Here is a 17,842-nt window from a genome sequence, read left to right on the forward strand (position 1 = left end):
AGTGTCATCCCCCCCCCACAGTGTTGTGTGAAGGTGGGATAGAAGAACCCTCTGGAGCTTTCCCCCCCTCCAGGCCAACCTCCGCACCCCACCCCCCTTTCCCTAGGGTCCCCCTTTCCAGGTTCCCTACCCCCTCCAAAGACTGCAACCTGAGAGTGCCTTATCTCCATAAGGAGGGCTCCAATGGTGGACTTTCCCACATTGAACTGGTTGCCCACAGACTGGTAGCTATGTGGGGTTGCAAGCTTCCAGACAGCGATGGCGACCTGCTTCTCCAGAGGGATGGCGGGTCACGTCTGGGTGTCCCGTTTTCAAATGGCAGAGGTGAGTCAGGCACACAGCTCCATGAAGGCGGCCTTCTGCATATGGAAATTATGGAGCCACTGCTGGATGTCCCACCGCTCCATCACCAGCCAGTCCCACCAGTCAGACCTGGTCTCCAGCCTCTAAAACTGTCTCTCCACTGTGGGGTGTGGTTGCAAGGGCCTTGCTCCCAGACACAGGGAGAGGGTCTCAATGACGAGCTCATTGTCGAGCTCATGCAGGGCCATGAAGGCAGCTTGCAGAAACTGCTGCAGAAACTGTAGTATGGCTGTGTGGAGTCATCGCATGCCCAGAGGCAGTTCCGGCTCCATGACAAGGAGTATGCTGTGGTGTCTGGGCAACCAGAGTACACACTGCAAAAGCTTTGCTGTCCCTCGGAGAGATAGGCAAGCACGCAGCAGAAGCAGAGAAACGGCTGTCCAGAGGGGTCCCTTTAAGCACACGTTTCAGCTAGCCTTAGGCAACCACACCCAGAAATAACTGCTGACCTAATGTCATGCCTGAACTGGTTCTGGGTGGCCTTAAATGTGAGAGGGCCTCCAATCCAGGTGGACACTATTGTTCAAAAAAGCACGTCGCTTTTTTGATGTGCTTTTGCTGTGTGAATGCTCTTTTTCTAAATAAGATTCTGAAAGAAGCCTGAAGTCTAGATGTAACCTCAGTTTCACTGGTGAAATGCCAGAGTACCTTCACTGATGTCTGTATAGCTACTCTAGATTTCTACTGGTGTGAAATTCAACAAAGAAGCTCAAACAGCCAGAGTTGGTGGGCCTATTTTGAACTGGAATTTATCACAGTCTGCTTTCATGCATATAAATCTTAGGGCATTTCTGTTTGTTAAATCGTTGTAAGTAATTAAAGAAACTCCCTGACTGTAACACTTTTACCATGCCAGGTATAGCTAAATGAACAGAACAGAGATGGTTGACTCAGAAGGTGAAGCCTCAACCTTTTACCACTGGGACTATAATTCTAGTTCATACAGACACCTTCTTCCCAGTGCTGGGCTTTGGCTGAAGCAATATCAAAACAAACTGTTCAGGATGTCTGCACTGATTGCCTGTGGATAAACAGAGGATATTTGTTTTCTTTGCTGCCAATTCTATGATCTTCAGAAGCAGTAATATCTAGACTGAAATTCTGTTTGGGGGGAAAAAAGAAAAGAAAAATGAGTTTACTTTGAATTAAGAATTGATGTTACTGACAGACTCTATTACAGATAATCAGTGCAGCATTGACTTTACATTTTACTTGACAATTCTTCTGTCACTGAAATTAAAAAAATTCAGGGTACCTTCAAAAAAAGCTGTCTAAATCACTAGATGTGCACTTGTCTGCCTTGAGGTACCTTCAGAAACGTGTATTTATGATAAACTTCCTCAAGCATAAAGTTTTCAGGTAGGTGAGAGTGTTTTTAATTGCAAAGAAAAAATGCTTCTGTTTAATCCAGATCATTTTCCTCTTTAAGCAAACAAACAAAAGGCTCTCTCTCTCCATCTGACCTCCCACAGCATTCCCATTTTTCATACTTTCTTGTAACATAACAAACAAGACTCCTTGCCAGAGGATGTGGTAAAGGCTAGAACTTTAACACGATTCAAAAAAGATAGATAGATTCATGGAGGTTAAGTCCATCAATGGCTATTAGCCAGTATGGGAAGGAATGGTGTCCCTACTCTCTGTTTCTCTGGAGGTGGGTGACAGGAGAGGGATCACATGAGGATTACCTGTTGTGGTCCCTCCCTCTGGGACATCTCTATTAGCCACTGTCAGTAGACAGGACACTGGGCTAGATAGAACTTTGGTCTGACCCAGTATGACCGTTCTTATGTTCTTAAAATCTGCATAGCTTTTCTGAGGTCTTTGTTCATTGCCAGCACTTTTGGGGAACAAGTTTAAACCTTCAAATGTCATTGATCCTGCTTTAGAAATGTAGTACTTGAGCAATTCATTGCATGTGTGCTTAACTGGATCCAGATATTGGACCAGATTCGAAGATGGGACAAATTGTGGTAACTAACTCTGCTCTACTAGTTTATCCCAACTAAGTCTTTGACTTCCTTTCTGACCACACTGTTCAACACAGGTTGAATTACTGCATCTGGCAGATAACTTCATATATTTCAGAAGGGACTTACTGTGTTTAACTAGGGGTCCATCCACAGTGGATTACAGTTTGAACTATGAGGAGCTGAAGGTGCTGCTTGTAATCCTTCCATGTGGCTGCTGTGGTTGCAAACTAAAAGGTCCCTAATTTTCATACATATAATTATGTTCAAACAGGATTATATTGGGGGTAACTTCAATCAAGTCACCCCTTAAAATTCTCTTTGATAAATTAACAAGATTGAGCTCTTTCAGTTTGTCACTATTAGATATGTTTTCTGAGTGTTTAATCATCCTGTTTCCTGAACCCTCTCCTATTTTTAACATACTTGTAATAAGGAGGGCAGGACTAAACATAGTATTCCAGCAGCAGTCACACTAGTGCCAAATAACTAAGGGTATGTCTACACTACCACCCTAGTTCGAACTAGGGGGCTTAATGTAATCATACGGAGTTGCAAATGAAGCCTGGGATTTGAATTTCCTGGGCTTCATTTGCATGATGCTGGGAGGCGCCATTTTTAAATGTCCACTAGTGCGGGCTCCGTGCCCGTGGCTAGACGCGGCACGAACTAGCTAGTTCAGACTAGGCTTCCTAATCCGAACTAGCTGTACTACGAAGCCAAGTCCAAACTAGCTAGTTCGTGCCGCGTGTAGCCGCAGGCACGGAGTCCGCACTAGCGGACATTTAAAAATGGCGTCGCCCAGCATCATGCAAATGAAGCCCAGGAAATTCAAATCCCGGGCTTCATTTGCAACTCCGTATGACTACATTAACCACCCTAGTTCGAACTAGGGTGGCTAGTGTAGACATACCCTAATTTACTTTTATTCAAGTAAAGATCACATTAGCCCTGTTGGTCACAGAGCTCATGTCTAACTGGTCATTCATCACGTTGCTCATATTTTCTTCAGAGTCTCTGATTCTCAAGATAGAGACCCCATCCTTAAGTATGGCCTATGTTCTTTCCCTAGAGGAATCCTCGGTTGTGATACACCTCACCATTGTCTGCACAAAGTGTTTTGTCTATGACTGCTGGGTTCATCTGCCTGAATCCAACAGTATCTGCCCCCACAAACACTGACTTCCAGGTCTCCACAGACTTCACCCTTTCTGTGCAGGCTAGTGCTTGGTGTACACCAACATATTTAGAGCATTCCCTATGGTGTTCAGCCCCTGTTACTGGACACGTGTAAAAATTACCAAGTTTATTGTCCCCAAAGGGAATAGTATTCACATCAGCTTGCTTAAGTCAACTGGGGATTCACCCTTATTTATACGAAAAAAATAGAATGAGTTTATGAACTAAGAACAGATTCAAGTTAGCAGTAACTAAGAATACTGGATACAGGGGTTACATATAGAACAAACTACAAAATGAAATTGTAGGTCTGCACTTATTCACGATTACCACTTTTATTTAATTAAGTAGATTTTCTTCAAAGGATTCAGGTTTTGACAGAGCTGTGGGTTTTCAGAAAAAAACAGGATTCAGGTTTTCATGGGACAGGAAGTGGTGGATTCTCTGACTCTTGGGCTGTGTCTAGACTGGCAAGTTTTTCCGCAAAAGCAGCTGCTTTTGTAGAAAAACTTGCCAGCTGTCTATACTGGACGCTTGAATTTCCACAAGAACACTGACTTCCTACTGTCTGAAATCAGTGCTTCTTGCAGAAATACTATGCTGCTCCCGTTCGGGCAAAAGTCCTTTTGCGCAAAGCTTTTTTTCGGGCAAAAGTCCTTTTTGCGCAAAAGGGCGAGTGTAGACAGCTCAGATTTGTTTTGCTCAAACCCATTTTGGCTATCGGGGCTTTTTTGCGGAAAAGCGCGTCTAGATTGGCATAGAAGCTTTTCCGCAAAAGCACTTTTTGTGGAAAAGTATCAGTGACAATCTGGACGCTCTTTTCTGCAAATGCTCTTAACAGAAAACTTTTCCGTTAAAAGCATTTGCAGAAAATCATGCCAGTCTAGACGTAGCCTTGATGTATTCAAATCTTTATTGGATGCCTTTCTGAAAAACATGCTTTAGTGACGTGGTAATCAGGAGGTCAGGATAGATCATAGTTCCTTATGTTTGTATGCCACATCCTTAAAGTGGCTTCCTCTGAAAATCAAATATCAAAATGCCTTTTTGCTTCTCCTTATAGTTCCCAAAATTCATTATTTTGATCTCAGTTTAGGATTACCCACCATGGTTCCCTTCCTTGTGTTCTGACTCCAACTTGACTTTTCATACTTGTGTTGACATGTGTAGTAGTATGGTGAGGACTGTGGTAAGGGGCCAATCATGAGAGGCCTTGTGGCAGCCAATCAAACACCAGGAGGACTATATAAAAGAGATGGTTCACCAGGCTAAGCACATACTCACTCCAACCCTAGAGGGATAAGGCCTAGCTCCCACTAGGCAGGGTATCATGGACAACACAGTGCTGGGGAAAGGCAGAGTGAGCCAGAAGACTTCCAGCCTGAGTAGTCCCAAGTTGAGGCCCAGCACCAGCGGCCTGAGGAATACTAGGGCTGCGGGGAGGCAGCCAGGGTAGGCAAAGGCAACTGGTCTCCACCCTCTTGCCTATGATGACTGGCCATGTCAGACTGCAGTTTGCCCCTGAGGCAAGGGGCTAGAGGACAACTGACAGTAGGGGGATGTCTTAAACAAGGAGATACAAGTTCCTTAATATATTCATTACTTTAAAATTGTCGTGCTTAGTATAGGCAAGTTTTAGTAATACTGAGGTTGCCTTACCTCTTTAAGTTAATGTCTCAGTCTAGAGCAGTGGGCAGGATTTCAAGGCTGAAGATTATTCTGTGGCTGCAGACTTTGCAGCAACAAGGATAATAGCAGAGGTGTAATGACTATGTCTTCTTTCTGATCCTGCTATGAAAAATGCCTCGCCAATGGATTTTTATCACAGATTCCCGTCCTGATATCCTGCTAGTTATGATTCAAAAACTGAACATGATAGGACAATTCCAGCCTAGTCCAGCACTTTGACTTGGGGCAGGAGCAAGGTGGTGAATGTCAGAGCGAGGGTTCTAGCTCCTTAATTTTCAGTGATCAACACAACCCCAGCACTATTTACAGCTACAACCAGGCAGTTCTATGTTCCACTACTATTCTTTAGTGGACCCAAAGTAGGATAGATATAGCAGACCATAATTCCACCATGTTATGCTCCTTACACACACACACACACACACACACACACACACACACACACACCTATTTTAAGAGTGCAGAGCATGCTTACACCAGAGCATTCTCCTACAACAGGACTACTTCAAACACCTAGTAGTCTATGCTAGGTGTTTGCAGGCAATTTTAGCTCCTTTGTGCCTCCTGAGTGGGAGATACATAGTCTCAAGTCTACTTACATCCTTAATGTTAAGCATTTGCTTAAGTAGTTTGCTGTTTTGGAGTCCAAGTATGGAACCAAGCCCCAGAGGGGCATGATTTGCGACAAACCCTTATATGCCTCCTACATACTATGGCTAAAAATAATGACTTATAGTAAAAGCTTTGTGTAGCACTGTTCCTAACTCTTTCTTTTAAAACAATATATAGCTAAAGTCACTCTAAATATAGGGGTAAACATCCAGAAGCATAGTGTAGGTATTGAGGTAAAGAATGTAGTACATATGCTACACTTGGAAAGATGTTTGTACTTACTGAAGAACTAGCATGAGGGCACAGACAAAGGTGTGCTTTGTTGTTTCCCTGAGGCAGAGACAAAAGAGAGGGTGAGCAGCCATTTGTTGTTCTATGGATCAAACCTGATTTGTACTGAGTCGTGGCAAGTGCTGAACAGATGAATTCTGTGTCTTTAGGCATTGTCTTGACATGTGATGTGAACTAAAATTAAGCTTAAATGGAACCAGAAAGACCTGGTGTCTCTAAATGTTGGTGAATGTAAGGGAAACAATACAATCTTATTTCTTGGCACCAAATTCTTAACAGCCTCTGAGTGACTTAATAATATTTAATGCAAACATTATACAAATAGAAAGCAATAAAGCAAAATGCGAAGCTACATAGCCAGGAAATCCAGTACTTAAAAATAATAAATAAAATGCACTCAAGAACACTTAATTCCCTACTTAATAACTGTGGAACATCTAATAGAAATCAGCAAAGCATAACAAATATCAAATAGGTCCTAACTGTCAAAAGTGCAGACACAATTTTTGTGTGCATTTACCATGATTACGTGTATTGTTACAGCCATTGCACTTAAGAATAGCCAATTAGAAAAATATCTGGTAATTTGCTATCCACAATTGAGGAAATTTCTAGAGTTGAGCAAATAGATTGTAGTAAAAAAAACAAATTTATCTACTTATTTTGGTTCACAAAGTATCCGTAAGTGGATAAGGAATTCCACTAATTTATTTGTTTGAGTTTATTTGACATATATAGGTTTTCTCAATAGGAACCTCATAAGCAATTTTCCGTGAGGGTATGTCTATACAACAGGCAAAGTCGACTTAAGCTACACAACTGCAGCTGTGTCAATTGAATAGCTTTAGTCAAAATAGTTTAACTCAGCTTTAGGAGCAATCTACACAGCAGGACGTTGAAGGAAGAGTGACGACTTCCCTTATTCCTAGTAAAATGAGGGTTATAGGAGTCAGAGTAAGAAGTCCTCTAGCTCAATGTTATTTTGAAATAAAGATTTACAAGTGTAGTTGCACTCCTTGTTATTTCAGAATAACTGACATTATTCCAAAATAACACTGCTGTATAAACCTACCTGAATATTCTTGCAAATTGCTTAGTTGTGATTGCTCACCATTTTCCCTATGGCTCAAGTTCAGGGCAGCAGTTAGGCAAACACATCCTTTAATGACATTTCACTGATGTGTTTAGTAGCTGTCCTATAAGGACTGTTTTCTATCGTGAAACCAACATTTTTGTTCTTTGATTAGCTGACAACCTCTGCTACCAGTATCTACTTGGGCAAGTCTCTCTCCAGCATTATTTGTTCTAGTTAAAATCACTTACCCACATGCTCATAGAAAGTTGTTAGCACGGTCACTCTGCTATGAAAGCTTGGTGTCCACCCAATGTATAATTTAAGAATGCCAATTAGCCTATTTTAATTAAAAGAATATAGAGGAACTCGACTTCAGAACGTATCTATTCACCGTCTGGTTGCTTTACCTTTGGAATGCGGCGCGTATATGAAAACTTAAGACGTTTAATAGATTTTAAAACAACAGGACTATATTAACTATATATCTCAAATAAACAAAATATGTGCTATGCACAACAGCAAGGGGGTTTACCAGAGTCTGGCGATGCTTGTGACGATTGATGGTTGCTGGTGACCTCGAGTCTTTGGTCCTTCCGGGCCTCAGACGAGTAACAGCCAGGAGTCCCTCGTTGGAAGAAGGCGCCGAAGCTGGCGACTTCAATCCTTTGGCTCTTCCGAGCCTCGGGAGAGGAACTACCAGGAGTCCCATGAAGAACTGGAATAGAGAGCGATGATTGCCTTCCGCAGGTCACACCTCTTCCTGCTCTTCGGGGCAGCTGGAGCAGACGATGGACGTTAAACCCTACACTGCTAAGCCCTAAACTTATCCTAAAAATAAAACCCTAAACTATCTCGCGACGCGCCCGTCGAACAGACTCGACGATGGCCGACATGCGGTCACCGACACAGCCTGACGGACAGACTTGACGACAAGAGATAACCTAACTAAAATACTAAACTAACTAAAAACCTAAGGCGGAGAGACTCAGACCTTCCGTCTGGTCAATCTCTTTAACTTAACCTAACACATATGCTCTAGTCAATCACGCTCGGGACAGCACAATCCAGCCACCAGGTCTCTCATGCCACTACCCTAGCCTATGCCTAACCCAACGCCCCAACGCAACAACAATGGGTGCGTTGCACGGGCTTTTATAGGCTACGGTCATGAATATGTCTGAGGACTTAGATTTAAAATGATTGGCTGGTGAAGGACGCTAATTTACATAAATTTGAAATGATTGGTCTTTCAACATATTAATACATAATTCAGGACATAACAGTATTCTTTTACAAATATTCATTCAGTCAACTGTCAGACTGATGAATATTCATTTACAGTTGGTCAGGTTTTAAAAGACAGCATTACCACAGTCAGCATGACTCAGCATTATATATATATATATATATATATATATATATGACATATCTTATTTATGACTTACTCAATTTATCCATGTGGCTCATCAACATTAATTATACACACTTAATCAGTTATCATTACAGAAGTGCATTACAGATGTTATACAAGCATTTATTTAATATACAGTTCTGTCCAATTCTGTCAACAAAGTGAACACAAAATGCAGGAAAGTAGCTGATAGTTCACTTTTATTTCCTTAAATAACCCCAAAGTTGTAAACAATACAAGTTATTCCTTCAAATTAACATTCCTTTTTTGCACTGTTTAATCTATTCTAATAATCTGCATCTACTTAATTGTATGCAGAGACCTGAAACGTCTTCATTTCCAAACTGAATGATCCTGGAGATGTATGACCATGAAGGAAGTCAGGAAAGGCTTTTTTTTTTAAATCATTTGTATATCATCAGGAGTGTGGCAGGCTCTTTACAAAAGCTAAGAAGTTATGGTTCCTGTCCCAGCTAGATTATGCTTTGTCTCCATAGGATAGTTTTTCAGTGTAACTTTTCTGTGGAGCAAAAAGTTGTGTCCATGCAAGGGTCTTTTGAGATTTATTGAGTGTCTTATTCCAATTTAATTAATGTTTGTGTTTTGGCAGTGACAAAACTTTATTCTGTTTGTGTACCCAGAATTTGTACAACTCTGCCAGAGCTCCTTGGCTGGGCCATATTTCGGGAGTATCCATTCTCCTACATTTGCTCTGATAACCATTCATATTTAAAAAACAAACAAACTGGTGACTACTGTTAATATAGGACTGGATGTGGTTTTCTTTCCAGAAGTTGAGAAAGTCCAAGACCTTTGCATGGGACCATACAGAAACAAATCATGCACTCTAAGTATGCTGTGGGATCCATGTCCTAAGATATTAGCTACATTTACACGTTCACACGTACACTAGAATCAGAGGCAAATTGTCCAGATGAAGCTATGGAGATATCTCATAATGCATCAAGACTATGAGGGATTTATGGTTACACAAATTACACCATTAATGTCCATAGGTTCTTGAAAGAAACATTTTTCATTGTATAATGTGGTGAGTTCCCAAAGATCCTGGACGCATGAACATTTTCTCACCACCTCAGGCTAATGCTGCTGAAAAAACCATGACAAGCAATTAGGCCCCACACTGGAGAAATACTCCTTTCTGTCAGAAAAATTTAAGACTTTTGTGGGGAATAATTATTAGGCACATGGGTTCTCAGTTTCTCATGTACAGTTCAGGAATCCCAACTCTGAAAATCCATCAGTAGCATCCTCTGCACTGCCCAAATTTATAATAAGGGAATGAACTCATTACAGCAACCTCAACAGCTGATCTACCAACACCAAGCTAGTCAGCATTGGTTGTGGGTGACATCTTACAGATGGCAATAACCATATACTTCTGTATGTTGAGGGGAACTCTTATGGTGGTGCACTGCTCTGTGATTAGCTCCACACAGATGTTAAGAAAGGTAGACTTCTGCATTCTGGTGTTCTGATACTTCTTCAGCTTCTCCCAGTTCTATAGCACCATTTAGTTCCACCAGCTGATGCTTCTTGGCAGAGCTCAGAAACAATACTCCACCAAAAGCAGTCACTCCAGAACAATGTGATGCAAATGTGAGGCAGGATTTTGCCCTCCTTTTCCCCTTTTAGTTTCCACGTGGCATCAGAGAAGCTGTAAGGATAGTTGGCAGCCATGAAGCCTGATGAGCTAAGAGAAAACACATCTTGCACACCTTGTTTCTTGCAACAACTGTGACAATCACAGCATTCAGTAGTATTTCCCCTCTGCTGCCTCATAGCCTTTTGAAACTGGAGTTAGAGCGTTAGAACCAGAGGAATTGTGAGATACCAGATTCCCATTTTTCCAGGATGTATCCCAAAATGTGCCACAGGGAAAGAATCCTACAATCAATAGAATCTAGCAATGGAATCTTGCAATATGGGAGAGTTGACCAGAATATTGTGGGGTTATTTTCAAAAAGCATAGCACTGCATAGGTGCAATTTTTCACAAAGAAGTAGGTTAAACTGGCATAAGTAAAGCAGCAATGATGTACTCCTCTCGTTTAGAAAAAGCATATTCAGCACCAGGAAAAGGAATCCTTATGTAGACAAGGTCAAAGTCTTTGATTCTGTAGTCTGATCTGTGAGTTTATTGGGACACTACAGGAGGAAGGCGCTCAATAAATGGGACACCCCTTTACCCACAGCTGAGTTTACTCAGTGCTCCACCCCTGTCAGGAAAAAAAAATGGAAGCAAGCCTCTGTGCTTTCTTAGGAGCAAGCCTGTGTACTCACCAGCCCTTATGCAGGTTGCTCACTGGGGTTGAAAGCCTGGCTCCCCTGAGGTAAAACATTCCATTAATTTCAGCAAAGCCAGGATTTCACCGTGAGTGCCCATGTGATCTGGGCTTTTCAATGGAGTTTAAGGGAATGAAGTACCTCTCGCAATAGTTCAATTAAATTAGTATTAAGTGCTTAAATCTCTTAGGTTCCTTTGACAATCCTAGCCAAAACCCCTAATCCATAGGGTTTTCAGAAAACCTTTCCTAATCAGTTACATGTTTATCCTGCATTATTATGAATATTGTATAGTATATGTACCGTGTATTCATTCCCCCTTTCTTTTTCTCATGTACTCAGTAAAGCATTAATAATTATTATTAAATAGTCAAATTTTATTTTTCTGGTCTTTATGTAGCTTTTAACAAATACTCCTTGTATTAATGTAGAGTACAGCAATAACCTAAACAGACAAAGAAACATTGTTGACAATCTGGAATGACAGATATTGTACCTCATTACTGCATTTCATTTGTAAGGATATGGTATAGGGGTTATTTATTGACATTTACATTATAAGGCACTTATTTGAAGGCCTACCATTACCTTGGCTGTTTCAAAACGCATTCAGCTGAAACATCGGATACAAGATGTCAACTCTGATGTGCCTAACCCTTAATTAAAAAGAAAAAAAACCCTCTCTTTTAAAGTGAATATGTCAATATTTCAATTCTACAACATCAAAACTTACAGTGGTCAATAATGTGATGCCTAAGTAATTAGAGTCTTATTAATCAGGTAAAGAAAAAATTTAATTTGAACACCAAATTTAAATACTATACTAAGGGTGTGTCTAGACTACATGCCTCCGTCGACGGAGGCATGTAGATTAGCCAGATCGGCAGAGGGAAATGAAGCCGCGATTAAAATAATCGCGGCTTCATTTAAATTTAAATGGCTGCCCTGCTCTGCCGATCAGCTGTTTGTCGGCAGATCGGGGCAGTCTGGACGCGCCGCGCCGACAAAGAAGCCTTTCTTGATTGGCACAGGTAAACCTGGTTTATTCGCGGCTTCATTTCCCTCTGCCGATCTGGCTAATCTACATGCCTCCATCGACGGAGGCATGTAGTTTAGACGTACCCTAAGTTCTGTATTTCAGGAACCTTCACAGAATTTTATAATGATGAGTGTCCAATGAAGACCTATGTCATCATCTTTATGTATAACTGACCAGCATAATATAAATAAATGAAACATAAATCCCTGTAAGGGATTTAAAACTGAAGAAGAAACTTCAATTCAGATTACAATAAATACATTATCCTCACTAGAATTGGAAAAAACCTGGTAATATCTTTTCTCAAAAATTTTCATGAAATAAATTGCCCCTCCTTTTTGGAGAAAAAAAGTGTTATTTTGACCTATTCTTTTCCTCGCTGTCAATGAAACCCATTCACAAGCTCATTTTCATTGGTTTTGTTCTGACACCACAAACTCAAATGCTAAAACAATGCTTCAGTTCCAGTCACCTCCCACACTGTCAAGTAATGGTGGAAGGAAAGGATAGAAGGAGAACAGCAAGGGAAAGGCATGAAAAGGGTGTGGGAAGACAGGAGGGCATAAGCAGAAGATGGGAGGAGGCTCAAATCTATGTTTTGTTACTGATGATGAAGATGAATTTTTAAAAGGCACATTTTGAATCATGTCTTTGGGGAATTTCTCAATTTGATCTCATAATTTAGTAGAACGATATTCCCATAATTTACATGTATGTGCTAATTATTCTATCCAAAAGGGATGAAATATAGTTCTTGTTTATTATGCAGGAAATAATGTGGTTCGTTCTGATTTTTATGGGTCTAAAGACAATACAAAAGGGGAGAAAGATTTCCTACTGTGTAGATCCTTGAAATCAAATTTGAGGATTATCCAGTCTAATAACTAATTAAGTGTTCAGTAAGACAGTGTCTGATTAATTTAAATCAAATAGATGAAATGTCTGCTAAACAAACTGACCATCTCAATAAAGCAAGAAAATATGTTCACCTATACTTCAAAATCTAGTGTTACTATAGTGTTATTTCATTTAGCCTGTGAAAGCCTGGGATACCTTAAAGCAATGAGCAACACTGCTGATGTAGCCTCCAGGATAATAAAATCTAACTTTATGTGAGGGTGACAGGTCATCTCACTGACAAACTGTCCTATATATCTTTGCAGATGTGTAATGCATTGATTGACTGCTAGAACACATATTAGTTTTGATAGAAACCATATGTCCTCCTGCTTAATTCATTCATTCTTCATGTACAGGCAGCTTAGCCAGAGTGAGTTGTAATATTATCTTCCCAGAGATGAAATGATTGAATGAAGTAAATTTTTATTCTAAGACTATCAAAAGATTCGGAGATTTAATTCAACTAAGCATTCAAAAGTTTAATTGCTTACATACCAATGATATAAACTTCTTGACTTGGAAAATAGAAAAGTAACATCAATTATGAAAAAATGGTATTTTTCAATGAGTTTTCTGGTATCTTCTACTTCCAGCGTGGCCAAAAATAAGAGAAGGAAGGCTTCTCTTACAATATTCTAGTACAGTGTTTCTCAACATTTTTCATACCATGAGCCTTCCTTTTTTTAAAAGAGAGGGGGAAAAAAGGTTTGAGATAGGAGGGTGGTGTGATCACTGTACCCTCTGTACCTGTTTGTGTAACCCATTACACAGTTGAAAATTTTCCTTTGAAACTTTTGTAAAAAATGCCAACAATTTTTCATTGAAAAAGGTTTTTTAGTTTTTTGAAGAAAGTGTACAAGTTGTTCAAAAATTAACTTTTCCTAAGAAAGCAGAAAATCCCCAAACCATTTTTTTTTGCTAAAATGTTTCAGTTTTTCATAGGCTTCAGATTATATGAATGTCAATTAATAGTAAAAAGAAAATATGGTTTTGTTCAACTTTTTGGTTGTCAAAACTCAGAGAAGGCAAGCAGTAGCACAATCATTTCTGGTCTGCACAAGAACCTGGAAGTGAAGATTTAACATAACTCTTGATTGCACAAACAACTCACTTGAAACTACTCTTTCGGGGAGGGTGGGAAGAAGGAAATTTGAATATTTATTTTAGTTCAACCAGCTCATCCATTTGCAATCTGTTTCAAAATTAAATGCTTTGAAATTGTGTAAAAAGAACCATCTCCAGAATATCTCATTGTTGAATCATATGTGACCTGTTATTATCATTTTTTCTTGACTTAGTGCATATGACCCTGTGTTTTATGCTGTCTCTGATGTCTGATTACAAAAATTATAGTTCTGTTGGGTACTTTTCACTGTTAATAGAAGTTTAAGAGACCACCTTGATAACCAGGATGAGACAGATGAGGAACAGACACTTTCTGATTCCTTCTCTGCGGTGTTGGTTATTATTCAGTTCCTTATAAATTCCAACAGAGGGGAAGAAAGAGAACAGCAAAGGAAAGCGAGAATGATGAAGCATCTGAATGCCAATTTAATTAAATTGAGTGGACTCACTGATACGATGGGTTGGTGAGGGCATCAGGCATGGCTAGAATGCCTGAGGGTTTTCCCTGCTTCTCTGATTGACTAGATAGCCACAACTGGCTCTGCTTCTGACCGGGGAGCAGATCTATGGGAAGGTGGCCTGGCTCCCACAGACATTTTCCAGCTAGTACCATTACTTTAATTGAATGGGTAGGTTGATTTCTCATGTGATTGGGTATCCCTTGGATGTCTTGGGTGGACGAAGAATTTTGCAGACTGGAGAATAGCATTGGGAGGTTCTGTCCTCGATTGGGTTTGGTAGCTCATATCTGTTATTGCAATAATTAAATTGTCTTGTCTACTGTGCAGGTCAGGATGGCTGGGTCCAGTAGTGAGATCCAAAATCCAAGGATTAGGTATGATGAGATTAAGGCTGGGTTCTTTTTTGGTTTTGGTTTTGGTTTTGGTTTTGGGTTTTTTTTTGGAGGGGGGGAGGGATTTGGCACTTCAGTTTCATGGACAGAATGAGGTATCTTTGACTTCATTTCAAAGCAGAAAGGAACTGCAGAAAAGAGAGTTTGAGAGGGACCACAAGAGAGCCCGCTGCTGAACAGGCTACTTGGTGAGAGTACTCATTTTTGGTGTGAGTGAGTTTGTGTGACTGTTTGAATTTTGTTTGTTTGTTGAATTCTGAATCTGATTTCAGGTGACTGCAGTTTCAGTTTCAGCTGCTGTGGCAGTTGAGACTGAGTGCCTGACCTTTTGTTCCCTCAATTGCTCTCTTGATTTCATCTGGTCAACCTTCCCCTGTGTGACTCAAGAGGGGGCAGGCCTGGCCTAGGCAAGCAGGCTTTAAAAGCCAGAGGCAGAGTGACCAGGGAGCGAAGCGGACAGGAGCTGCAGACAGGGGAGTTTGAGAGGGAGTTTACAGAGGGAAGCCTACGATGGTCAGGAAGACCCACAACACCTGTGCCAGCACTGATTCTGTCTCCTCCACCAGTGCCTGTAGCCAGACAGAGCACCTGAGGATGGATGCCTCTACCCAGATCCTAGTGTGGTTTTACAGAGACTATGGCTTGCAATTCCCACTTATTGATATCCAGGCTGAGGAGCTCATCCAATGCGAAAGGTGCCTGCTGGTGGAATCTTTCAGGCAGCAGGTGGGAGAGCTACAGGAGGAGGTGGCTAGGTTGAGGAGCACCTGCATCCATGAGGAATTCCTGGACCGTGTTCATGAGGAGACAGCTGAGGTAACTGTTCCAGTACACGGACTGCGGACACACCGCGGGTGGAGGAGGAGATGGCTCAGGGAGGACAGTGGCAGCTGGTTACTTCTGGAAGCAGGCACTGCTCCACCCCTGCTCCAAACCCTTCCGCTGTGGTACTAGGAAACCGTTATGCTCTTCTTTATACAGGAGATAAGCAATCACCCCCTACACTGGAGGAGGAGAAACCCTGTACCCTCAAGGCTGGGAGGTCTGCTGCCACCACTGTGAATAGGAAACGTAGGGTAGTTTCTTCTCTTCTAAGGGGGACGGAGGCGCCCATATGTCACTCTGACATTTCATCTCGGGAGGTATGCTGTCTGCCGGGGGCCCATATCTGAGATGTTACGGAGGCATTGTCAAGGATTATACGGTCCTCTGACTACTACCCCATGCTATTCATCCATGTGGGCACTAATGATACTGTGAGGTGTGACACTGAGCTGATCAAGAGTGACTACAGGGCTCTGGGAGTATGGGTAAAGGATTTTGGAGTGCAGGTGGTATTTGATCCTAACAAATAGGGAGGAACTAGTTGAGAATTTGAAAAAGGAAGGCAGCTTGGGTGAAAGTGATCATGAAATCATAGAGTTCACAATTCTAAGGAAGTGTAGAAGGGAGAACAGCAAAATAGAGACAATGGATTTCAGGAAGGCGGATTTTGGTAAGCTCAGAGAGCTGATAGGTAAGGTCCCATGAGCACTGATACTGAGGGGAAAAACAACTGAGGAGAGTTGTCAGTTTTTCAAAGGGACATTGTTAAGGACCCAAAAGCAAGCTATTCCGATGTGTCGGAAAGATAGAAAATATGGCAAAAGACTGCCTTGGCTTAACCATGAGATCTTGCATGATCTAAAAATAAAAAAGGGGTCATATAAAAAATGGAAAGTAGGACAAATTACAAAGGATGAATATAGGCAAACAGCCCAGGAATGTAGGGGCAAGATTAGAAAGGTAAAGGCACAGAATAAGCTCAAACTAGCTACCGGAATAAAGGGAAACAAGAAGACTTTTTATAAATACATTAGAAGCAAGAAGAAGACCAAGAAGAGGGTAGGCCCACTGATCAGTGAGGAGGGAGAAACAGTAAGAGGAAACTTGGAAATGGAAGAGATGCTCAATTAGGGTATGTCTACACTACCACCCTAGTTCAAACTAGGGTGGTTAATGTAGGCAACCGGAGTTACAAATGAAGCCCGGGATTTGAATTTCCCGGGCTTCATTTGCATATTGCTGGGCGCCGCCATTTTTAAATGTCCGCTAGTTCGGACTCCGTGCCCGCGGCTACACGCGGCACGAACTAGGTAGTTCAGATTAGTCTTCCTATTCCGAACTACCGGTACACCTGGTTCCACGAGGAGTAATGGTAGTTCGGAATGGGAAGCCTAATCCGAACTACCTAGTTTGTGCCGAGTGTAGCCGCGGGTACGGAGTCCAAACTAGCAGACATTTAAAAATGGCGGCGCCCGGCAATATGCAAATGAAGCCCGGGAAATTCAAATCCCGGGCTTCATTTGCAACTCCGGTTGCCTACATTAACCACCCTAGTTCGAACTAGGGTGGTAGTGTAGACATACCCTTACTTCTTTGTTTCGGTCTTCACCGAGAAGTATGAAGGAATGCCTAACATAGTGAATGCTAGTGGGAAGGGGGTAGTTTTAGATGGTAAAATAAAAAAAGAACAAGTTAAAAATCACCTAGAAAAGTTAGATGCCTGCAAGTCATCAAGGCCTGATGAAATGCATCCTAGAATACTCAAGGAGCTGATAGAGGAGGTATCTGAGCCTCTAGCTATCATCTTTGGAAAATCATGGGAGACAGGAGAGATTCCAGAGGAGTAGAAAAGGGCAACTATAGTGCCCATCTATAAAAAGGGAAATAAGAACAACCCAGGAAACTACAGACCAGTTAGTTTAACTTCTGTGCCAGGGAAGATAATGGAGCAAGTAATTAAGGAAATTATGCAGACTCCCTCTTAAAGAAGTACTGCCTCACCCTCTTGTCACTTGACCCTCAGTAACTTGACCCATCCCATAAGCTAAACCTTTGAAACAGAGTGAAGGAAGACACATGGGTACTCCAGGACCAGCACATTGTCATTCAATCACATTACTTTCTGGCAGGGTCTCATTGCCTGCCTTTCTAGTATGGTGAATTTAATAAGGATGAATGCTGAAACAAATATCAATACTTTCATT

The sequence above is a fragment of the Pelodiscus sinensis genome, chromosome 12 (genome assembly GCF_052426305.1).
Source record: "Pelodiscus sinensis isolate ZL-2025 chromosome 12, ASM5242630v1, whole genome shotgun sequence".
Taxonomy (NCBI): domain Eukaryota; kingdom Metazoa; phylum Chordata; order Testudines; family Trionychidae; genus Pelodiscus; species Pelodiscus sinensis.